This window comes from Ailuropoda melanoleuca, chromosome 14 (assembly GCF_002007445.2).
Source record: "Ailuropoda melanoleuca isolate Jingjing chromosome 14, ASM200744v2, whole genome shotgun sequence".
In the NCBI taxonomy this organism is placed as follows: Eukaryota; Metazoa; Chordata; class Mammalia; order Carnivora; family Ursidae; genus Ailuropoda; species Ailuropoda melanoleuca.
This window is the reverse complement of record NC_048231.1, coordinates 12,359,531-12,384,858: the sequence shown is the minus strand read 5'-3', so window position 1 is coordinate 12,384,858 and position 25,328 is coordinate 12,359,531. Positions and strand designations below refer to the sequence as shown.

At 47.9% G+C, this 25,328-nt stretch overlaps 1 long non-coding RNA gene across 1 annotated transcript; it reads right to left on the bottom strand.

The window, feature by feature from the left end:
• On the bottom strand, nucleotides 1–24,684 carry LOC105240937. The gene is made up of 3 exons (XR_004620442.1): nucleotides 24,546–24,684; nucleotides 10,151–10,430; nucleotides 1–68 (listed from the first exon to the last, which is right to left on the bottom strand). It is a non-coding gene; the product is annotated as an uncharacterized LOC105240937 (long non-coding RNA).
• Between the last annotated feature and the right edge of the window lie 644 nt (nucleotides 24,685–25,328).

Genomic DNA, 25,328 nt, shown 5'->3' with positions numbered 1-25,328 from the left:
GACTCTTGATCTCAGCTCAGGTCTTGGTCTCAGGGTCCATGAGTTCAAGCCTTGTGTTGGGTTCCACACTGAGCATGGAGGAAAGATATAGATAGATAGATAGATAGATAGATAGATAGATAGATAGATAGATAGATAAAGAAAGAGAGAGAGAAAGAAAAGAAAAAGAAAGAAGAAAGAAGGAAAGAAAAAGAGAGAGAGAAAGAGAGAGAAGGAAGGAAGGAAGGAAGGAAGGAAGGAAGGAAGGAAGGAAGGAAAGAAAGAAAGAAAGAAAGAAAGAAAGAAAGAAAGAAAGAAAGAAAGATGAAAAGAAAAAGAGAGAGAGGGAAACAAGCCATAAGTGACTCTTAGTGACAGAGAACAAACTGAGTGTTGATGGAGGGAGGTGGGTGGTGGTGGGCTAGATGGGTGAGGGGCATTAACGAGGGCCCTTGTTGTGATGAGCACTGGGTGTTGTATGTGGGTGATGAATCACTGGATTTTACTCCAGAAACGAATATTGCTCTGTACGTTAACTAACAAAATTTAAATTAAAAAAAAAAAGTAATTGTGTATAGATGGAGAGTCCAAACCCTAGCAATATCTGATTTTCAAAAGGGATCACAAGCTATCCAAGTGAAAAATTCTCATAAAGTTGCTTCTGGAAAGATACATTTCTTTTACAAAATTACGGTAAAATATACATAAAATTTACCACTTCAAATAACCATTTTAGAGTACACAGTTCAGCAGCATTAAACATATTCACACTGTTGTACAACCATCACCACCATCCATCTCCAGAACGTTCTCCTCTTTCCCAACTGAAATTCTGTACCCATTAAACACTAACTCCCCACTCCCCGTTTCTCCCAGCCCTGGCAGCCGCCGTATTACTGCCTGTCTCTCTGAATTTGATGCTCTAGGTATCTCATACAGTGAATTGTACAATATTGGTCTTTTTGTGACCGTCTTATTTCACTTAGCATACTGTCCTCAAGATTCATCGTGTGCATGTGCCAGAATTTCCTTCCTTTGAAGGCTGAATAATATTTCATCGTATGTATATGCCACATTTTGCTTATTCCTCTGTCCACTGATAGACGTGTGGGCTGCTGTCATCTCTTCGCTATTGTGAATAAAGCTGCTATCAACATGGGTGTACAAATACCCTCTTGAGACACTGACTTCACTTCTTTTGGGTGTAAATCCTAGAAGTGGAACTGCTGGATCCTATGGTAACTCTACGTTTAATGCTTGAAGGAGCCTCCACACTGTCTCCACAGACACTGCACCAGTTTGCATTCCCTGCAACAGGCAAGGATTCTAATTTCTCTGTATCCTTGACAACACTTACTATTTTCTGTTTTTCTTTTTTTTTCATAGTGACCATCCTAATGGGCACGGAGTAGCATCTCATTGTGGGTTTGATTTACATTTCCTCAATGATCACTAAAGTGGAGCAAAAAATAAATTTCTTTAATATGTGTTTCCAGCTTGGGGGATCTGGGTGACTCAGTTGGTCAGGCGTCCAGCTCAGGTCATGATCTCGGGGTCACGCGATCGAGCCCTACATCAAGCTCTGCGCTCAGTGGGGAGTTTGCTTCAGATTTTCTCCCTCTTTCTGTCCCTCCCCCTGCTCTCTAAATGAATGAATGAATGAATGAAATCTTTAAAAAATATATGTCTTGGGGTGCCTGGGTAGCGCAGTGGTTAAGCGGCTGCCTTCAGCTCAGGGCATGATCCCAGCGTTCCAGGATCGAGTCCCACATCGGGCTCTTCCGCTATGAGCCTGCTTCTTCCTCCCACTCCCCCTGCTTGTGTTCCCTCTCTCGCTGGCTGTCTGTCACATAAATAAATAAAATCTTTAAAAAAATAAATAAAAATAAAAAATGAAAAATATATGTCTTTTTAGCTTGTTGAAGAAATATAGCATGTACTATAGACAGTTTTGAAAATACAGAAACAAAAATTATAGAAAAGTACAGGACTATGCAGGAGGAAAAAAAAATATGTGTAACCCAGTTACCTAGAGATAAACACTGTCAAAATTTTGGGACTCTCCCTCCAGTCTTTTTTTCTATGGAAGCACATTTTTATGGCAAAAGAGTTTGTAACATTTTGGGGCCAAGGCTTTTAAAAAGCAGAGGTGCCCCCTTCATCCTCCTTCCCCTTCTGCCAGCTTGATGAGGATGGTGAGCCCTAGGAGACGGGGGGGGGCCAAAAAGTGGAAGGAGCATGGTTTCCTGAAAAACTAGTGGAACCAAGTGGAAGAGAGGCAACTGCTGACCAGGAACACTTGCTTCAGATTGCCGCAAGAGTGGAAAATGCATTTCTGTTTATTACAGCATAGTCTGTTCCACCTTATGTACCATCAAAGGATGCAACTTAATTACCCAGTAGCCTACTGCTAGACAGTTGGAAGGGATAACCCGCATTTTGAGGAACAGACACGTGTTTTAGTTCAACAGCCCAGTTGCTGGGTGTAGCACATAAAATGCTTTTGGCTGCAAGTAACAGAAAACCGAGTTAAAACTCATAAACAAGGAGGGACTTTTTGGCTAACTGGGAGTCCAGAAGTACAGTGAGCAGCACTGATGGCTACAATGACATGAGGACTCTCTTCCTACCTCCCCTCTCTTTCACACCCGATATGGGTTGCCTCCTGGGGCTAATTCCCTGCTGATTATAGGAGGTCTGGCAGCAGCAAGGTCCACATGCTCTCCCATGAAACAGGAGAGATTGTTTCCCATAATCAACCAATAGCAGCTCAAGGCTTTGTGCTGATTGGCTCATCCCTGAACCACACTCTGTGGCCACCACAACTGGACTTCCAGTGGTCTGGACTGATCAGGGACATACTCTAGAGCCAAAGATAGGCTTGGGCCCAGCCACACCCCGTAGCTGCCACCAACAGTGCTTATTTCTATCGAGGGATGGAGAGCCTGGATTACCCAGATGTAGAGAAGAAAGTCGCCTGATTCTAGCTTTCTCTGAAATAGACTAAAGCTCCTTTGGAGATGCTGAACAAAAATCAGGTAATTCCCCCCTTACATGCATTGATATATGTCTTTGAAAAAAATTACTTTCTGCAAAAAAAGAAGATTGAAACCATGAAAGAGGTCGATATTTAAAGACAAGGACACAGAGTCAACAACCAGGGGGAAATTAAAGGACTTGGAAACAAAGTCCAGGTATCTCAGAGAGAATATTTTACAGGAGGCCCTTCTATGGTGGGATGGCGCCAAGTAGAAGAAAAGAGGACAGTGGCATATCCCGATGTTGCGTGCAGGGTATTTAAGCTCAAACTTGTTTCTCAGTCTGTTCTCTGTTATTGGAATACTTTGCTCACTTATCATCCAAATTAAGCACGACTGTCAAGGACACAGTATCTATGCTAAGTTCGGGCTACATACGCTGATCTCAGCTTTTCCTCCAGACATGTAAATGCATCTTCCTGGACATTATACCATGTTCTAGAAATAAAAAAGAGGTAGTTAGGTGAATGCTTTTTTCCCTATACTGTATTACTTTTCCTCCAAGACAGGCATTAGAGACGTTTTACTTATTAGTTCAGAGAGGAACTGGGCCAATTATTTTAACGCACACAAAAAAATAATTCCTTTCAGCACAGATGCTCTTTGATTGACTTAAAACCCCTGCGTGTAAAATCTGCACAAACAAAAGAAATGTGAAGAGATCTGCTATAATAAGCTTAAGTTCAAATGGCAAGGCAGGTGTTGAATTTCAAATTAATTGGTAATGCCAACCCCAAAAAGGTCTAATTCACCTTCTCCGTTGCTCTATAGGGAGAACAAAAGCAAGAAAGCCTGTTTTTCTGCCCTGATTCCTCCCCACTGCAATCCTTTCCAATCTTTCCGATGCAATCCTTAAAATCCAGCTCAGTTTCCATCCTTCCCTGGACTCTTCCTGAACTTCTCCAACCCTTGGCTTCGGACTGCCTGGCACTCACTGAAACGGACCAAAGACTAGGGGTTAAAATCTCAGACTGTGATGTCAGACCTGCAATCAACCTAGATCCTCGGTCCGCTACTGGGACCTGGGGCTCTGCCACTCTGAAAAATGACTGTGAGGATAAAATGAAGTCATGCTTGACGAGAAGCAGTCAATAAATGTCAGCTCTTATTAATATATTAATATTTTATAGCGAGTCTCCTCCCCCCTGGCCTGGAGTAGCACAACATTGGGCAGAGAGCATCTGCTCAACCTATCCCTGTTGCTTTGGACAGAAGGGAATTGAAAATGTTTCCCAAAGTGGAGGATGGTTGTGGACCCGGCTGGACAGAAAGGCCAAGGGCTGTTAAGGCAAGGGTCATACCATTCCAAAACGGGCCTGCAGCAACTACTCCCTAAGTCTGGCACGAAGCAACTACAAACTCCAACCAACTCCAGTGACGGAAAGAAACCCCGGGACCACTGCTATCAGACAGAGAAGTTAAACAGAGGCTGTGAATGTCAACATACTGTTCAGAAGAGCACTGCTAGTCAGAACTTTCTGTTTGATGACTGGCCAAACAGGAATTGGGGTCTTGATGGAATTTCAACATGGGCCAAACTCATAAATTTTATTTGTTAGATTGTAATGGGTTTGGAGAGCAGAGGCAATGCTTAACATTTTTAAGGGAACAACAGATTTTCAATCACCTAAGAGTCAATAAATGAGCCGCTTACAAAGGATCTTTATGTCTTTGTTAATTGAAACAAATCCGTTAGGCCCCGGAGTGAACAATACAAGCTCACCAGCACTTGTACTTGGCATGATGGAAGTTTCTTTCTTTCTTAAACACAAATGCTGATTGCTTATTTATGGCCAGTGGTAGGAGCCTGGACCAGAAAATGATGTAAACCAGCCTCAAAGCTCTGACTCTGTTTTCCACTAGGGAGATCTTGGGAAAGTTACATACTCTCTCCAGATACCCATTTCCTCATCTGGGAAATGGGAATAATAATTCTCCCTACCTCGAATCGTTGCCATTAAACAAGCCAATTCATGTAAAGAACTCAGCCCCATATCTGCCATGTAAACAACTGTCCAATAAATGTAAGCAATTACAGTAATGATTATTCCACAATTCAGATTCTTGCTATTTTTATTAAGCATTGTCTTCACACGCTGTTTAACCACATCTTTGCATGAAACTTGGAGACAGCACTTGGCTGTTTTAAGGAATTTGCATTTCTTTAACCAATAAATCTTCTGATGGGTGCTCTGTGGATATCAAGAACGCTAAGGATAAGGGTTGTCACCAACATTGTGTAGGAGACAGCAGAATTAGACCCAAGGTGAGCGAAATTGATATAATTTACAATTGCTTATTTGAGATATCCGCTCCTCTTCCAAATTGAGTTGTTTTCCTACCCTCAGCAAAACACACTTCAATTTCTTCTCTGACTTGAGAAAACTTCTATAAATCAAATAACTACCAAATCATCTATGCCCTTGAACTGAATCCGGGAAACCGTGAGTTATGATGTTATGTGCCTAATACAGCAAGAATGAGCTTAAAGTAATTCTGCTCAGAGACCTTTACAGGATAGGTGCTTTTTGTGCGTCTTCTCAGGTGATGTCATGGCCTTGCTGGCACTGAGGAGCGCCAGGAGCTGTGATAGGGTCCTGAGCAGTGATGGATTGCGCCTCTCACCTGGACCCTTGGCGAACAGGACCCCTTTGGGAGGCCACTCTCCAGGCATTTTTGCTTGTAAAGGAAGCATAATACTTGACCTGCACGAGGCCTGGAATTCCCGTGGCAGCCTCGTTATAGGAAGGCTCTAACCCTGGACGCGGCCCCCCGACGGCCCCCCGACGGCCCCTCGTGAGCCACTGAGAATGCAGAGAACAAGAAAGATGTGGTGCCGCCCCCCGGGAGCTNGGCCAAAAGCCGCGGCCCCCGACGGCCCCTCGTGAGCCACTGAGAATGCAGAGAACAAGAAAGATGTGGTGCCGCCCCCCGGGAGCTGACCGTCCAGGGGAAAGGAGAGCAGCTAAATATTGGGCAAACACGAATTAATCCCAACTGTGACAAGTACCGTGACGTACAGACCAGTGCCGGGTTTTATACTGGGACCTACTGGGAGGGGGAAAGGAGGGCTAGGCATGAAATTGAAAACACGTGTTTTATATCAAAATCAGCATGGATACATGATGTGGAACACAAACTTTGCTTCAGTTCTAAAGATAAGGCTGGAGACAGCCGAGAAACGTCACATCTCCCCGAGGTGGGGCTGGCTGTGTCTCTCCCGGGTTCGGGGATGAGGCTCCAAGCAGCTTGGTGCGGCCGAGCAGGAAGTCTGAGTGGCCCCGGCAGGCCACAAGGGCTTGGTCTGTAGGGGTGAAGCCCTCCGAAGAAATGAGGAGGGTCCCGACAGGCTGGGGAGCGGCCCATGGCCAGGAGATACCTGGCCCGGAATGGCAGCCACCAACTGGCTACAGCTTTCTCAAAACTCTTCACGCAGCTTTCAGACTGTCTTCTCAGCCGCTCCTCTAAGTTGTCACCTAATCTTCACTCAGGGTGTGTGTGTGTGTGTGTGTGTGTGTGTGTGTGTGTGTGAGAGAGAGAGAGAGAGAGAGAGAGAGAGATAATGGAGGGGAGGCAGAGGAGAAGAGGAAAGGAAACACTTCTGGCTCACTTCCCTTTCCTTCTCTACTCTGTTCGTCCCTCTCTTCGGGCACCTGTCAACTTGTCTGCTCATTATCTGTTTTCAGTCCATCCCCCTGGACACAGTGGGCTCAAAGGCAGCGGCCAGATAATGTCAGCCACCATCTGAACTCTCCCGCACTCCGCTACCACAACTCTGGCTTCTTCAAACTTCTCTCACTAGATCTCCAGTGGCATCTCAGAGGTGGGGGGAGTAGGGGCGCTCAGATTGCCACGGGGTGAGCAGTGACGGATGGGGAGAGAAAGGCATGGAGGTAGAGAGCACAGCCTCCTCTTTCATAAAACACGTGGGATGGAAACACTTGGAGAAGTCTCACCCCCAACCACCCCTGAGGCGGGAACAGCTGCAGGACAATCTCCAGGACCCAGAAGCCTCCCAGGGCAGTGGACTCGCCCTAGAGCTACCGAACCCTTGAATTCTTCAATATCATCAGACCTATAGAAGTCCTAAGTCAAATGCATTAAAGGATAACTAAAAAATTAAAATGACCCCTTAAAAACTTTCATAATTTTATTACAATAGGAACCCAGTTATTTGTAATAGACATCTCACCTAGATCCCTTAACATGTGTCACCAGCAGTTGCCTTGCTCTCAGAATAGTTTGTCACATAAAAAAGTTTTTATATGTGTGACAATAATTACGATGACAGAGAATGCCTGTGTTGATACATGGATACTGGCAATTAGTATCATGCTCCCCGAGGTTTGCACCCCTGTAAACCAGCCTCACTGCAAAATTTGATGCCTGAAGATAGAGAATACATTTTTTTAAAATTTAATTTAATTTATGGTATATTTCAAACCAATATTGGGTTGGTATGTTGCCTGCTTTAGGGTCAGAGGAAAGAGAGAACCCCTCTACCCGACCTCACATCTTACCCAATAATTAATTCCTTGTGATTAAAGAACCAGACATAAAATTAACAATCTAAAATATATGTCTATGTAGGAGACCTAAAAAAAAAAAAAACAACAACATTGGAGATAGGGAAAGTCACTTAAAACAAGACTCTAAATCCAGAAACCTTAAACAAAATAATTGACAAATTTGATTGCATGAAAATGCCAAATCTTGCAACTAAAAAAGATACCATGAACAAAATTATAAACAATGGTGCAGCACTATGGAAAACAGTATAGAGGTTCCTGGAAAAATTTTAAAAAAGAACTACCGTATGATCCAGTAATTCCACTACTGGGTATTTACCTATAGAAAAACACTAATTTGAAAAGATATATGTACCCTTATGTTTATTGCAGCATTAGTGACAATAACCAAGACACAGAAACAACCTAAGTGTCCACTGACAGACGAATGAATAAAAAAAGATATGGTGCACACATACACACTGGAATATTACTCAGCCATAAAAAGAAGGAAGTCCTGCCATTTGTGACACCACAGATGGACCTTGAGGGCAGTATACTAAGTGAAATAAGTCAGACAAAGAAAGACAAATACTGTACGATCTCCCTTGTATGTGGAATCTAAAAAGCCGAACTCACAGACACAGACAGTAGAATGGTGGTTGCTAGGGACAGGGAAAGAAATGGGGAGATGTTGGTCAAAGTCTACAAACTTCCAGTTACCAGAGGAGTAAGTTCTGGGGATCTAATGTACAGCATGGTGACTGTAGAGAATACTGTGTTGTATACTTGACAGTTGCTGAGAGTAGATCTTAAATGTTCTCACCACACACCCACACCCACACACACACACACACACACACACACACACACACAAAGAAATTATCTGAGGTGATGGATGTGTTAGCTTCCCTTACTGTGGTGATTATTATGCAATAAAAATATATATGTCAAATCATCACATTGTACAGCTTAAAGTTATATGTCAACTATAACTCAGTAAAGTTAGGGGGGAACCCCAAAAAACAAAATTAAAAAGAGAATGTCCAGACTGGAAGCAAACAGAGACACACCTTACAAGCTATCTCCCAGGCAAGTTTTCCGCAGCAGAATCCCCCTATCTGTGACACTCAGGCTTCACAGAGCATACATCTCTCCCTAATACAATGTGCTTTGGACCAAGGTTCATACAGAAAATTTTATTTGTACATCCCCTAAATTCAATATAACATTTTAAACAAAGTGGTATGTGTGTGGGGTGGGAGGAGTTCTCTAGCTACTTTCCAAATATAATTGGAAGAATGTCAGAATCACACACAGATGTTGTGAAAAGCACTCAATGTCAACAAAGGGATTGAGTCAGATATTGACAATACTCAGGCCACGTGACTACACACATGCAAATATCTGTGAAAAGTCATTCACTGTTTGGTCATCAGGAAGCAACCTTTGGTGCAACTGACATGCTAATTTGTTACACATAGTTCCTGCAACTGACATGCTAATTTGTTACACTTACTGACATTGTTCTGTCTTTTAGGAAATTGGTTGGTAGTGATGAATTGAAAGGAGAGGAGCTGCTGTAGCATTTCACTCAGTGTCTGGTTTTTAGGAAAGTTCCTGATGGTAAATGAGAAATGCTTGTATTCACAACCAGTAGTACAGACAAAGGATTAATATCGAGAAAATATATCAAATAGCTCATTCAAATGTGAAGGGAAAAACCACCACTAGAGGACAGGTAAAGAGTGGAAATGGACAATTCACAAGAGAAAAAATGTGAAATTAGACAATAAATGCAAGCAATACTCAACCTCATTGATAAAGAAGGAAACACACTAAATACAATAAAATAATGAACTACCATTTTTAAAATTTATCATATCGACAAAAAAAGAAAAAGTATGATAATATTAAGAGTTGTTGAGGATATAGGCAATCAGGCTCTTTTACATTGCTGATGGCTGTGTGTGTTGATAAAGGTATTTTTTTTTAAGATTTTATTTATTCATCTGAGAGACCGAGAGAGATAGTGACAGAGATAGCGAGAGAGAGCACGAGCAGGGAGGAGAGGGAGAAACAGTCTCCCTGCTGAGCAGGGAGCCCAGTGTGGGGCTTGATCCCAGGACTCAGGGATCATGACCTCAACCGAAAGCAGACACTTCACCGACTGAGCCACCCAGGCATCCTGAGGAAGGCATTCTTCAAGGCAAATTGGCAATGTCTATTAAAGTTGTCATATCCACATGCTCTACTCTAACAATTTATTTCTAAAACACCGTTACTCAGAAATACCTGTATGCACAAATATATGTGTCTGTATGAGGATAATTATCATGGCATTATTTATAATAGCAAACAATTTTGAAGATATCCAAAAGTACACCAACAATGTAAAGGCATCACAGCATGAAATGCTGTACAGTTGTTAGAAAGAGCAGGGTAGACTTATATGTGCTGAAGTGGAGAAGTCTCTGGGACATAGGACGTGAACAAAGAAAGTTGCAGAGCAATACATCGCATACCCCAGGTTGATGTATATGCCTCTCTCTATAAATATAAATAAATAAATGGAGAGAGACACACAAATAAGTAAGAAGAGACTGAACTGTTGAGAGCAGTTACCTCTGGGAAAGAAGTCATCCTTGGAGGAGCTGGTGGAGACGTGTCCTCATGCACTAAACGTTTCAGCTTCTTCCCTGTGTCGTGCTCCTTGCTGTAGGCAGGTATATTCCCAGGCTGTGGACCTCAGGAATGGCTACACGACTTGCTTTACTCAAAGAAGTGATGTTGGTCACTTTTGTGCTGAGTTCTGGAAGTCAGGGCACCATTTGCTTTGTCCTTTTCTTTCTGCCATGAGATTGACAATGCTCCAGATAGCTAGGTTTTTCCATCAGCTTTAGTTCTGGAGTGAAGAAGGCAAGAAACACAGCTGTAGTGGACTCATAGAAAACGTGCAGTGTGAATAAGAAATATGCACTTGTGGCTATAGGCCGCTGAGATTTGGGGGTGTTTGTTACTGTAGTATAACATGACCTATTCTGATTGATACAAAAAGAGGAAGACTTCTACAGGTTTTTCTCTATGTGTTTCTCTATTGTCTGAGCATTAAATGTGTGTATATATATTTTTTTTTCACGTATTACTTGTATAATACACTGATTTTAAAAAATTGACATCTTAGCAAAATTACTTATAAATGACTATATGTCAAGGACCTACAGGATTGCTGACAAATAAAAATTGCAAGGTTCAATCCTGGGATTCCAAGGGCTATGCTGAAGTGCCTGCCTGAGACTGGCAGGCCAATACACCATGGCTACGAGCTACAGTGCTGTGAAAGCGTAGAAGTTGTGTTGTCAAGTCAGGGGCCAAGAAATTAGGGTGGTTAATCGGACATGTAAGAATTCTTCTTGTGCACAATAGCGGGGGAGATCGGGGCAGTTAACAGCTACCTAGTCAACCACAGGATCAAAGGCATCCCTTTGATGCCTCTAACTAACCTCTTAGGTTAGTTATGCTTAGCATTCCTCCCAACTCTGCCTGCACCCCCTCCTTCTTCTAGTGCTGGGAGTAAATGGCGAGACCACAGTAATTCTTTTTTTTTTTTAAAGATTGATTTACTTTAGAGAGAGAGAAAGAGCACATGTGTAGGTGGAGGGCCAGAGGGAGAGGGAGAGACTCTCAAGCAGACCGATGCAGGGTTCAGTCCTCGGACCCTAAGACCATGACCTGAGCCGAAATCAAGAGTTGGCCACTTAACCAACTGAGCCACCCAGGCACCCCACAGTGATTGCTTTTATAACTATTGAAAGACACGGTTCTTCAGCAATAGTTACAATTATTGCTGACTCATAGTTGTCTGAATATGTCTGTTTCTTGGATGTGTCCTAAACACAAAGAATTTGAGAACCACTGACCCAGAAAATAGAGTAAATCATTGTATGTAGACGCTTATTTCCTAGTGGCCGCTGTCCCTTGCTCAAATTCCAGACTCTCCGGCCTTACTCAGAGACCGAGCACCTCCTCCCTGTCAGGTAGTCTAATTGCAGTCAGCAGTACAGACACCACCTTTGCTCCCAAGCTTACAGCCAAGCTGAGGCAGATCCATGAAAAATTTACAACCAGAGGAAGGGCTGACAATAACAGCAGTGGTAACGCTTTCTCAAGGGAGTGGTAGTTTCCAAGCACGGTGCCAGGTACACAATTCTAATTCTCAGAAAAGATCCTGCAAGCCAAGTATGATTACCCCTACTTTTTCAGATGAGGAAATGGAAGCTGAGAGAAATTAAGAAACCCCCTTCAGTTCTGACAGGCGGTAGACAGGGGTCAGTCTCAAGGTCTTTTGGCTGTCTACAGCAAGTCACCTCCTCTTAAAGGGAGGAATAAATAACAGCTGGGGGGGGTGGCTAAACTTCAAATCAGAGCTTTAACCTTCAGAGTACCGCGCAGAGATCCAGCCTTTTGCTTCTGCCGTCCCCAGAGGGCAAGGCAGAGGTCTGGTTAGTGGCCAGCCCAGCAATCTGACTTAGGTTAGTTATGGTTAGCATTCCTCCCAACTCTGCCTGCACCCCCTCCTTCTTCTAGTGCTGGGAGTAAACATCTTGCTTGCTTGGGGCACAAGGGTGGGGGTGAGGCAAGTCTTCACAATAGCTCTGCTATTGTGCAAAGGATTCTGGAAGAGGCATATCTAGCTTGTGGTGACACTGGGGACCCCAAGGCCCAACCTATCAAGTCCCTTCTGTGACTGAGGTTAGGGAATTGGTCACAGCTATTTGCCCTCAGCTCAGTACTCTGTTTAACATTCTTCCTGGTTAAGCACTCAGCGCAGAGAAATGCCCTAAGATATCTAACTCAGGTCTGTTCTCAGTTACTTAAGGAAGTTCAACCTGAATGAGGTTATGGCAAGGCTCCCAGCCCCAAAACTGCTTTCACATGGGGCTCATTTTCCCACTCAGCAGGAGAATAGAGAAGAGTGAGCAGAGAAGGTTTTACCAGAAAAGACTAAAAGAGCCTGAAAGACCCCGAACAAGAGGCTTTGGGGATGGTCTCCTTTCCCGGACTCTGCCCTGGGGCCGAGGGTACCTGGGTCAGTTGGCCTTGAGTCCAAGATTCAACAAGGCCTCCTGAGCACCCAGAATAGAGTCAGGAGCTTCTTAGCCAGATGACAGAAATTCTAGACAACCTACAGGATGGCAAGTCAGATTCCAGTGAGTGGCTCAGCTCGATACTGTGGATGGAAGTAGGGAAAAAAGGACTTGGCTCTGGGGCCAAGCGCCGTGCCAAAAGGAGAATAGGAGCTAAGTGTTGAATGAATAAAAGCACAAACAGAGGAGGTGTACAGGGAAGGACATACTTATTGGAAAACTCTAAATACTGGATGTTTTCACAGTACTTGGATGGCCTGCTTTCTAGAAGCCTCATATTGAGGTAAATTAATGTGACCTTCAGTACTGTGGTTAGCTTAGTTCAGACTGTTGTAACAAAATACCACAGACTGACATTTATTTCTCATAGTTCTGGAGATTGGAGGTCCAAGATCAAGGCGTGGGCTAGTTCAGTTCCTTGTAAGAGCCCTCTTCCTGACTTCAAGATGGTTGCCTTCTCCCTGTGTCTTCACGTGGCGGAGGTAGACAGCTCTGGCCTCTCCACCTCTTTTTTATAACGATGCCAGTCCCTCTGTGGGAGCCTCACCCTCAAGACCTTATGTAAACCTAATCACCTCCTGAAGGACCCTCTTCCAAATACCATCACAATGCAGGTTAGCAATTCTGGTGGGACATAAACAATCAGTCCCTAACAGTAGTGTATTAAGATTGCATGTTTGGGGGCTCTGCTTTTGTACAAAAGTTCGATCACTGAGGTAGACAGAATTCTAAGATAGCCCCCAAGATTCTTGCCCCTACAGTGTGCATGTCCTGTATAATCTCCTTCCTGGAGATAGGTGGGCCTGACCTAATCAGTTGAGTTCCTTAAAAGAGGGTCTAGAGGTCTGAGATGGAAGAAGGCCGAAAGACTGGAAGCATGAGAGGGATTTTGCTAGGGCGTTGAAGGAACTAACAGCTATGTTGTGAGAGAGTCTATGGAAGGGGCCACATGGTGAGGAGATGTGGGAGGCTTCCAGGAGCTGAGGGCAGTGCCCAGTGATAGCCAACAAGAAAATGGGAACCTCAGTCCTACAACCAAAGGCAACTAAATTCTGCCCAAAGCTATGTGAGCACGGGAGTGGACCCCATGCTTCAGACGTGGCTCCTCCCAGTGGACACCTTGATTCCAGCCTTCCGAGACCCCGAGCAGAGAACACACCCACACCATGACAGGGGCCCGATCTACAGACCTGTGATCATAAATCTGGCCTGCCGCAAGCCGATGAAGCTTACGGTAACTTGTTACACAGCACAGAAAACCAATGCACTCTCTTTTCTGCAGCACATCGGTCCCCGCCTCTGGTCCCTTTGTCTTCTCAAATGCAACTTCTGTGGTTGTTGACTACCTTTCCCCCTTATATGAATAAACCACCTCCTTTCCATTTCCTTTTTCTTTTCTACCCGTTCCTTTGGGAATTTATATAGTAATTAAGATCTGCTCTGCACACGCTGTCATTTTTAACACTATTGAACACAGAAAGCTCTATTACCTTCTTCCCAACCTCTACAAAGCATTTCCAGGGCACGCATCACTGTGAGGCTGCTGTTTTCCTCCCTCTCAACCAGTGTTGGGAGCTCCCAAAGCTTAACGTTATGTTTATTACATAACAGCAAGACAGAAGCCCAAACAACCTGCTGCTGGGCTTTTAAATAGAGCGGCAGCAGCAATCTCTTCTGGGCTCGATGAAGAGCCACTTCAAATGTCTCCTAATTTCAGCAATTTTCTGGTCTATAGAATAAAAAGTCTAAAAATGGCTCTGAACGTATTTAAGTGCACTCACAGGAAACCCACCCCTCCCCTGCCAGCTAGGCCGCTGCAAGGGGGCGGGACTGGGGGGGGGCGCCTGGGGTTGTTGGGCTTTGCAGGCAGCCTCTCAAGGACTGTGGCCCTGTGCAAGATGCTGTCGGGGGAAAATGGGAAAGGCGTGGAAGTGGAGCCCTTGCGGGTTGGCACTACAGTCACGTGACTTGGCGGCAGGTCCTCCCTCCCTGGGCTCCCTGTTCTCATTGGCAGGACCATTAGCAGTTGCATTCAGGCAGAGGACTCTTCCTTGCACTGATAACCCACTCAATCCGGTTTGAGAGGAGGCAGCGGCTCGGCTGGGGCCATCCACTGAGTACAGTTTGTGCGGCTTCCTTTGACCACCGCAGGTCGGTTTTATTCTCAGGCACCAACTCCCCCTTCAGTGCCCCTCACCTCCCCCACTTCACCCCGAATCTCTGGGCTGAGCCATGAGAAAAGAGTGCCTCTTTCCCTTCTCCCACGCACCTACCCGTGGCCGACTGGGTGGGCTCTTCTCAAATCCACACTGTGGCCAGGGACATGGAACCCAGCGTTTGGCCAGGAGCGGGCATGTGTCTGCTTCTGGAGCAGGACGATGAGGTCACAAGCACTGAGAGTGCGGGAGGGACGTGTCCCCAGCAGAAAATGAGGGTGCTGTCAGCAGAAGAGGGTGGAATGGATGCTGGGTGGGCCAGAACCGATGTCCTCTAGCCACCTGTCCTGTTCTAAAGCAGGAGAGGGTTGGGAACACTTCTGGCCTGGAGAGGCAATCAGAAGCAAAGGATCTCTCCTCCCCTCTATGCTTCCACTGAGCCACCCAGAATCCTATGTGTTCACCTGTACGAGCTCACCAGCCTACAAGAGGAATCAAGGTATGCATTTATAGCTCATTTTTTCCTCTGCCTGGGCCCTCCAATTTCCTCTCCCCTTCAAGGTGGTAGCAATTTCTGTGCCCCTGCTCTACATGCGAAAGAAAAGAATCAGTTTGTTTTGCCCAATTTTACTAATGTTGGGATCGATTTTAAAACCACTCTAATATAGAACAGGACACTTGCAAATATATCTTAGTGGGATTATCCATTTGATTAATGATACTTAAATCATTAATTTTATATTTAACCTAAGGAATGTGATTGATTCATTTATGTAATAAACTTGTGTTTATTGAATATTGAGTAAGTGGAGCCAAGGGGAACAAAGATATTCGACACTTCTCCTCCAAAAGTTTACAATCTAGTAGATAAAAAAAGCGCATAGCACAAAAATAGCGAAATATGGTTCTAGGTCAGAATCCGTCAGTTTCTTTAAAAAGACAGCTTACTCTGTGTTCACCTAACTCCTAGCTTGAGGGGTTTAACTGAAATTAGGGAAGGTTTGGCTCAGGTATCTGATATAAAAACGGCCACTTAGCAGCTCTGAATTCCAGGAAAGATTCTGGAGGTTGGGGAGAGAGGTCGTGTTGAAAGGAAGCCTTTTGCTTCAAAATGAAGAATCTTTTGAGCACTCTGAAAAAAAGCCGTGTGAAACCCAATGAAGAAAATGACTCAATCCTTCTTGATCTTTTGGCTTTTGACAAGAGCAAGGCCTAAGAGAAAGAGCAACACGTCGGATTATCAATGGCATACGAACCATTTGGAGAACCTGTTGGTCGATAGATTGTGCAAGAGTATCTGTTAAAGAAAATTTGTCATACAAAGTCGGGACAGAGAGTAAAGGTGAGGGGATACGTACTGGGCCTTGTCAGGGTCAGCTGAAGTTACACCATGGGTCCCGAGTTTGAACATCTCTAGAAAGGGTCCTGGGTAGCCTCTCTTTAGTCAGATGACCCGCTTGGACTGGTTAACCGGGGAGCAGGGGGAACGGTTATGTCACACAGAAGAGCTGCTGAGTCTGTAGAAGCCGTGGCTGGTTGGGGAAGGTCCCTGGGCAGAGGGTACACCCCCTGGGGGCCGGGTGGGGGTGGGGAAGAGCTGGGCAGATGGAATCATGGGTCCCGTCTGCCGGAAGTTAGCTGGAGACATGTCAGTAGCTCAACTTCCACTTCTTGCCACTTAGCATTGAGTTACTCTTATTGCTTCTGGGGCTCAAATACTAAGCCTCTGCTTAGTAAAACACATGCCAAGGATGTGGTAACAAATCCCTGCCTGGCCTCCTAAAGCTGAGTAATGTCTGCAGCCCCTTACCAAGTGAGTCCCCACTTGTATAGCCTGCCCCAGTCACTCAGTCTTTCTCGAACTGGACCCCTTCTGTGTTGGGCTCCTTAACCTGCACCTGGCCTGTGTCCCAAGCTTTGCCACGTGCTGGCGGGCATCCCTGAGGCTTCCTGGATCCCCAGCTTCCATGGCCCTGGCTCCTCGGCTGCCCCCTTCCGGCTGCAGTTCCCAGAGGCCTGGTTACGCCACCACACAGGCTGCCTTCAACACAAAACTTGGTGCGAAGGTTTTGCAGAGCTCTGATGGAGGAGTGAAATAAGAGACTGAGCGAGTGAGTGTTCCCGGAGGCAGTCAGCACCAACACTGTCTGGGAGAGCTGGGTGACACCAAAAGACCATCTGGGGAGTTCTTACTTTTTTCCTGACTTCCTCTCCTCTCCATACTCCTGGCATAGGGAACTTGAGCTGGCTGGAGTGGGTGAGCATGGTGAAATATGAAAAAAAAAAAAATCATCAAGTCAAGACTTGACAGCCTCAAACACCAGAATAACAAAATCTACTGTGGCTCCAGCTGTAGAAATTTGGCTAGTTCAGGAGAACGACTGAAAGCCACATGCGATGTATAAATCACAGGGCAAGCAACATTCCGCCCTCCAGTGCTTCCCATCTTCCTGGCCGCACGACCCTTCGGAAACCTCCACGGGGCTCTTTGCCATGTCCTGCCCTTCCTAGGGGACTACAGGGTGAAAAAGAGGCCCTGAGCGAAGACTGCCAGTAGACCAGCAGGGCTGATCACGTCTTAGACCATCGAACCCCCCTCTGAAGTTGTGAAAAGGCAGCCCGGCATCTGGGCAGTTTCCAGAATTCCCAGGGATGACTTCCGAGACAGAGGCCACAGCCCATGTGTCAGACCAGAATGCGAATGTGGTAGCATCAGAAAGATTTCTCCTCCTCTCTAGCGGGTGGACGAACGATCAAAACATCCAGTTTTTAAAACTCCAGGAATATGAGGAGGTATTGATCTCTAATCCCTGGTCTTTAGAAAAAAAAACACTAGCCTTTTTTTTTTTTAAGCTAACTCTCAAAAGGAAGGCGTGCTGGAGAGAGTGCTAAAGCCCTAGACGTGTCTTTGTTCTTTTTGTTCTGATTGCGGACAGTCAACTGCCGAGTTTTGGTGGAGGCACCGTCGTACAGTAGGAAAAAGATGGATCTTGAAGGCAGGCAACTGGGAGGGATCCCAGCTGGGTGTTTCTTAGCTGCGTGACCTTGGACAGTTTCCATGACCTTTTGAGCCTTAATTTACTTATCTAGAAAATGGACATACTAATAGAATCTCCCCGGTGTGAAAAATTACATGAACTTGCAAAACTCTCAGCTCATTGCTGGACGCACAGGGGAGTCTGAGGAAGACAAGTGTTTTGGGAGAGGGGGAGGGTACAAGGTGGAACAGGGCAAAAGCAGGATCTAAGGAAGGTGTCATGACTGAGCCACACCCATGTCACAGAAAGCTCCTTGAGGTTCTGCCTTTGTTGGACTCATCCTGGACTCTCCAGCCCCAAGCATGGGCCTTCTGCAGAGCAGGCACTCAGGAAGGGTTTGCTAGCTGGGTCTGGGGCCCTGGTCAGGGAGAGGTTTGCAGGAGGGGAGGGCAGGCAGGTGAGACAGAGAAGCAGGAGTGAGGCAGCGGTGAGGATGAAGGACACTACGGTGACAAAGTGGAACGGTGGAAAGTGCCCCGTCATTAGAGCCCCCATAAAATTAATGGACTTGAGATGGAATCATTTCCAAAGTGCTTTGGAAACCAGATGGGAAGCTTATGTCATTGTTTTCACTGCAAGCTTAAGTGAAAATAATGAGCCCCGTTCCTGCCTGCAGGGAAGATTCTGGTTCCACCATTGTCTACCTTTCTTTGTCTAGCCTTGCTGAGATGGGGCCTTCCCATCCTCTCTGCAGATACCCCTGTGACTTGCTACCTGCTCTGTGGGGCTGTCTGGGCAGCTGGCACGAGGGAAATTGCTTTTAGGTAGAACAGGGCAGGAAGGGCCCAACCAACACATCCTACCTCTCCCAGCAGATGGGCGCGAAACACCAAAAGCGAACCAAATTCTGAGGCTTGGCGCCTTGGGGGGGGGTCTTTGAAGCCTTCCTGGGGAGCTATAGTTAGACGTGACAAGCCGTTGGAGAACCAGACTGCTACACAGATATATTAGTGGCTGGTGTGGGGAGAGGAGAAAACACCAGACCCAGAGATATGGCAGGGTCCTCCCACCTGCTTTGCAACTTACCCTCTGTCAGGCCCATTAACCTGTCTGGATCTTTATTTTTCCCCTGCAAATGGCCATGACCCCACCCGTGGTTAAAATGACCTTTTGCCTCTCTGTCCTCCCAAGCTTTACAGCCCCGATTTTTACCCGGCATGCATTTCACCCTGTCTGGCATGACAGTTCTTTTTATACTTTAATTTACACACCTCTTGATACAGCAAATTATAAGCTCTTCGAGGGCAGGGGTCGGTGGGAACCACAGCTCATAATTATCCATTTTTAATCATTCACTTACCAAGTATTGGCCAAGCCCCCCAGGGACTGGGCTAAATGTCTAAAAATGGAGCAGTGAGCGACTCCGATAAAAATCCCTGCTCTCAGAGTTTCCCTTCTGGTGTGGAAGGCAGAAAATAATGACAAGACATAACCTAAGCAAGAAAAACAAAAGCAGGGCTCCTGCATCACACAACTCCAGGGGGCACTATTCCTACAGAATACACGGCTAATGATGCCCCCTGGATCTGCACGAGCAGCTGCCCTGGTGATACGCTATCCCCAGGGCCTGGCCCAATGCCCGATACGTGGTAAGCATCCCGGCAACATTTATTAAAGAGTAAGTAAAGGCATAAATGAGTGGTCTTCTCCACGCAGTGACGTCTTTTCACACCTGACTAGATCCATTCTTCTCTCCTTTCTGCATATGCTTGCTGCGTGTACCTGCTTGAGGTGAGGCAGGGCCACGCGACTAATTCTGTTCCGTGACCAGCAGCAGTGCCAGGACTCACTTCCGGGCGGGTGCCTGGCCCTCTCCAGCTTTTTCCGCTGCTGCTGCAGTGGCCAAGGTAGCCATGAGGTGTGGATCCTCTGTCATCGGAGCCTCTGCGTGATTCTGTGGAGCAGAGCAGGTCTCCGCAGGAATCACTTGCCGGCTAAACCTGTGTTATGTTCCGTTAAGGCACGGAAACTTTGGGGTTGTTTGCTTGCTCGGCAGAGCCTAATCTATTCTGACTCATGCTCCCACCCTCCTACAAGCTCTGTCAAGGTCAGGCTGCTGGGCCATTCATTGGGCCCAGCACAGAGGTGATCAGAAAATGCTAAAAAAAGAAAAAAACCAACCAAACAAAAAACAACAACAAAAAAACCCCTGATAGATAAAAGAGGAATGCACATTGATGAATAAGTATTATCAGTGCTTTTTCCTTCAGCTGGAATCCCTCAGCTCTCCAGTGCGCCCCGGGCCTAGCCACGAGGCCAGGTGTTCATTGCCAATGGGTGGGTTTCCTTCTACCCCCAAAGTCCTCTCTGCAGTGGGGGAGGTAATGCTGCCCTTTTCCACATAGGAAAAAACACACCAGTTTCTTTCCACGGGATGCAAACAATCTGGAGGAGGGAGACGATTTAGGAAGACTCTAGAGGCCCCCCGAGTTGGAGCAATTGGGATCTTTGCCTACCCAAGACCCCCAGTGTGGCTCACACAAAACAGAGAGACCCTCGCAGCTGTGCTCTGAGCATAGACAGAGATATGGACCAAAACGCTCCCTTCCTCACACAGGGTCAGAAGCACCGCTTCGGATCCGTATTCCTCAGCCCAGGGCTTAGCAAACCCCCAAGTATCTGTATCACCTGGAGAGCTTGTGCAAACAGCTTGTCAGCCACCACCCCGGCGCTGGAGATACAGTGCATCTGGGGAGGGGTCTGAGAATTTACATTTCTAGTAAGTTCCCACATGCTGCTGCCACTGCTGATCCATCCCTTAGACTGATGCTCTGTCTCTCAAAGTCAAGGTTACATGTAATAACTTGAGGTTAGCACTATAACCTGCTACCATCCATTAACGGTATAGGATGAACGCCTTCTTTCAGCTTACCCAGATCGGGAAGAGGGAAAGGTAAGTTTCAGGGAGGGGAGGGATTCTTTCCAGAGTGAGGGCTGCTGCCCAGAGGGGAGGGCAGACGTGTGTCATACAGGAAGGTCCCGGGATGAGAGCCAGAAAGAACCTGGGGCCGATCTGGGCACAGAGGTGGCCACGGAAAGGATGTTTGAGAGCTGGTCATTGGGTGGTAAAAAGAGCACTGGACCTCAAGCCCGAAAACTTGCAGTCCTCTCCCATAAAGCCTTGCAGCCGCTGGCCGCAGCCAAGGTGAGCCACTCTGAAGCTGATCTCTACCATCTCTCACTGGCAGAGCCTGCCCAGTTTCCGGGTGGGTCAGCCCTGCCCTGGCCCCTGTGCCCAGTGCACCACCTGCACCAGGCCTGAGACCCAGCGCGGGAAACCTCCAGACAGTGCAAAGCGCTCTGCCGTCTTCTTGCTGACTTCTTAATCTGTGCTGCTGGCGGGGTTGTGCTGTGCCAAGGGTTAGCGTGGGTGGCCGTGACTCACTCAGCCTCGTGGGGAAGCAGATGCTGCCAGCGCTGCCACGGAAACAGGCTAAATCAATCCCAGTCCCCGTAGGGGGCAGAGAACAAGCTGCCTGCAGCCAGTGAGTCGGGGCAGCTCTGGTTCTGTTCTGGGTGCGGCCACCGAACCAGGGAGGACAGCCTGTGCTGTGCTGGCCACGGCTCTGCCCGGGAGCTGGGTTGGGGGCAGCAGCAACCGGAGCTGGTGCGGGGACTGCGTGCGGCATGTGACCAGGGCAGACGGGCGGCTGTGTGGGATGCGGGCACAGACTGTGGGATGTTTGTGCTGGGGGGAGGTGGTTGTGCTCCTGTCTTCCTGCCCTTTCTGGAAAGGTCTAACTCCCCTGAAGCTGCTCCCTTACTAGATGATGTGGAGCTGCCCCCCCCCAGCTGGCCAGAAATATTACCCCCCAACTGAGGAGATGGGGACAATGAGGCCAGAGTTGCAATGACCTAAGCAAAGTCCCACAGCTTTCAGAGGCAGAGTCAGGCTGGGCTCCCGATGTCCTGAACACCGGATCCTCATTGTTTCCACTGGACACCGCCTCCCTAGGAAACAATTTGCTGGGCCTCGGGCAATTTGCTTTGCCATGAATATCTGCTCTTCGAGGCAGTGGGGAGTGCCATTAATAACACACTCTGCTTTTCCCAAGAGCAGCAGTGAGTCTCCGGCCAGCTTTCCCCACCTTCATCAGCAACTAAGCCAGGCGAATGAGTTCCCACTGGCTCTACCAACCAGCCAGTGGAAATCCTAAGAGTTTCCCGTTTGCCCAATATCCTATCATTACAGAGTTAGGAACAGAGCCAGAGCTGGGTGTCCCGGTTTTCAGACCAGCTCCCCCCATCTCCTACCCCGGGGTAGGGGAAGGTCTACTCTCCTCAGTTCCACCTGGTGAAGCTCATGCCATTTCCCCAGGTGCCCCCTTTCTATTCCCAGGGGAGGCTCACAACTGGGTATGGTGGCATCTGCACATCTTTATGCCCAGAGGCCCCTCAGCCCCACCATAGCCACTTCCCCCTTCCCCAAGCCCCTCGCTGCAGAGGGGGCTGGGAGCAACCTTTCCCTTCCATTTTATGGTGAGATAAAGTCCAGCGCGGGTCCCCTCCTGCATCCTCTTTGGGGGATATCCCTTTCCCTGCCTCCCTGTGTCTTTGATCCATCCCTTATGTCCTTTCTGTGAGCTCCTTCTCAGTCTGTAGACATGTTTCTGTCCCTCTCACAAGAAAAAGCAATGAAACAAACTGGTTACTCTCCTTCCCTAGCCGAATAGATGCTTCTTAACGTGGCCTGAGCTTGTCCTCTCCCCTTTCCTGCCTCCCGAGAGCTCAAACATCTCCCTGTGAAGCCCCGCTCTTCCTCCTCGGTGCTACCTGCCCTGCCCCCCTGCTGGTGTCCCCTGTGGTCATATCAACACCTGGGGCGGTCTCTGATGTCCCCAACCTGCCTGGACCTCAGAGCACCAGAGGGGGCGGGGGCCCTCTCAGACCTGCCGCCGGGCATCTTCTCTCAATCAAGCAGTTATACTTGTGCTTAGCCTTCCTGACCCATCCCTTTCAGCTCCAGCCTTTGCCCGCCCTACCCACCCCTGCCCCCAAACTGGGCTCTCAACCAGTCTACAGGACCAGCTAAAAAAATGTCTGTTATCCCCTTCATCTCTGGCTTTTTTCCTACCAAAAATATTTTATCTTCCCCAAGTTAAAGGAGACAATCTCCCCTGCACGGGAGACAGGCAGGGACTGGAAGGTGTGTAGGGTGGGGAGGAGAGCAGGGGACTCCTGCGGGGGCACTGGGAGCAGGAGCCTGCGGCCAAAAGGGCCCTTCCGCACTGGGTCAATTCTCACGGAATGAAACAGAAGCCTACCAAAGGGGCCACTACGGAGTGGAAGGAGAGGGTCTCCTTCTCAGTCTTGGAGCTGAAGGGTAGGCTTTGAAAGAGGTGGGAGTAAGTTTTCCTTTGATCATAGTCTAAGAACCACCTGGAAGGCAAGGTGGGCTCATCTCTTCCCAGCTTGGCCAGGTCAGATGTCCCATGGGAGGGCACGTCGCCTCCCTGCCTGAGCACCTGAACCACAATGAGGGGCCCGCCCCACCACCACCCTCCTCCCTGAGCACCTCTGCAGGGCCGGGAGGTGGCTCCCACTGGAGTCAGCCCACTGAGGCCCAAGGCTTTAGAAAGGGCCTGTGCCTTCCGTCAATGCACCTTGGGGACTCAGAAGCTCTCGACTCAAGGTGCCCTGAAGATGGCAAGGCACTTCTGTGACCCCAGAGCCCAGGCTGTCAGTAGGCTCCCTGGCTTTCGGTACCTAGCTCCCATCCCAGGAGAAGACTCGGCCAGGCTTCTGGGAATGGCACAGAACACCCAACATACTTAACATTTCCACACAGATTCTTCCCAAAGCCCGTCTGCATTCACCAAAATGCAGACTGTCACATTTCAAAGGGGACAGCCCTCCGAGCTCATGCAGGACTACTGTCAAATGACCGACCTGTCAGGCTGGACAAGTTCCCAGAGCAGAAGGCTCTCTGGGTGACTAGGAATCTGTAGAAGGGACTTTGGGAAATGGAAATGTCTTCCTGATTTGATCTGAAATCTTCCTCCTTGTAACTTCCACCCACCTGATTCCACTCACTGGTCCTTGGAAGAAAATTTCTCGTCACGCATCTCATTGGTCTTATGGTAGCTGGAGGCGGCGAGGATGGAATTGTCTGCCTCTTTTCTAGAATGAGGATGCCTCGGGAGGCCAAGGGGATTGCGAAAAAGCTACAGGGGAGTTGGAGAGAGAACGCAAGTGTCTCCACTTCTCGGGCCAGTCCTCCTTCCATTAACCTGTGTTTCTTTATCCTTGCCAGGTGTTTCTGCACCTACCACACGCACCTGGAATACTGGAGGCCTAGGACACCTTGCCCCTTTCCAGAGAGTTCTCAGTTCCAGCTTAGCACACACACACACACACACACACACACACACACACACACACACACACACACACGATTCACAGCACATGCTTGGCCAGCAGCCTGGGTGGCTCGTCTTCACCCAGGAAGGTCAGCCTGGAAAACCAGGTTTCCTCCTTACTTTCAGCTGCCCCCACCCCCAGCACAGGCCACAGGCAGGAGAGAGACCACGTGGAGAAGCTGCTTCTTCACTAAGGAGAAGGGCCTGAACTTGAAAGGAAGAAGAAAGGCCTGGAGAAGAGTTTGGAAATGACAGCCGTCAGCGCTGGGCTTGGAGAGACGGCAGAGAGCTCGTGGGGGTGTGGGTGGGAGGGTGCTCACCGGCGCCAAGGCTGAGTCGTGTGGCAGCAGGCAAGTAGGGGAGCAGGGCCCTGAGTGGTGCCAGAGCTGCAAACCAGAACCGCAGGCCTGGTCCCCACAAAGGCAGGTCCTAGCAACTTCCAAGCCCTCGGATCGCGGGGCGGGCTCCACCCCCAGAGACGTGCCCTCAGCCTTCTTAAAGGCACGGTGCTCAATTACCGGCTCGCGCTGACTATCCGGCCAGCAGGGTTCACGCGCACTACTCTGGGCTTCATCATCTTTCCCAAATCCGTTAGGCACAGAGAGACCCAGGCTCTATGCTCTGCAGCTTGCGGATGCCAGAGCTGACAACTCTGTCGTGGACCCCTACCCCTTAGTGTGGTTGGTATTAGAAGGGGGGGCCTTCGGGAGGTAATTAGGTTGAGATAACATCTGGAGGGTGGAGACCCCATTGTGGGATTAGGGTCCAAAGAAGCAGTCAGACCAGAGCTTTCTCTTCCCGCATGTGAGGACCCAGCAAGGCAGCCCGGTGCCTGCAAGCCAGGAATTGGATCCTCGACCGGGAGCCAAATCGGCCAGCACCTTGATCTTGGACTTCCCAGCCTCCAGAACCGAGAGAAATGCCTCTCATTTCTAAGCCACCAAGTCTATGGTATTGTGTCAGAGCAGCCTGAGCTAAGGGCCTCTCGGATGCTCGGAAAGAGAACGTGCACAGATCTGGTAACCCAAAGAGCACTGCAGAGGAGGCCAGATTGCCGAGCTCCGTTTCTTATGGTGGAAGGGGCAGGGAAAGAGAAGTGTCAT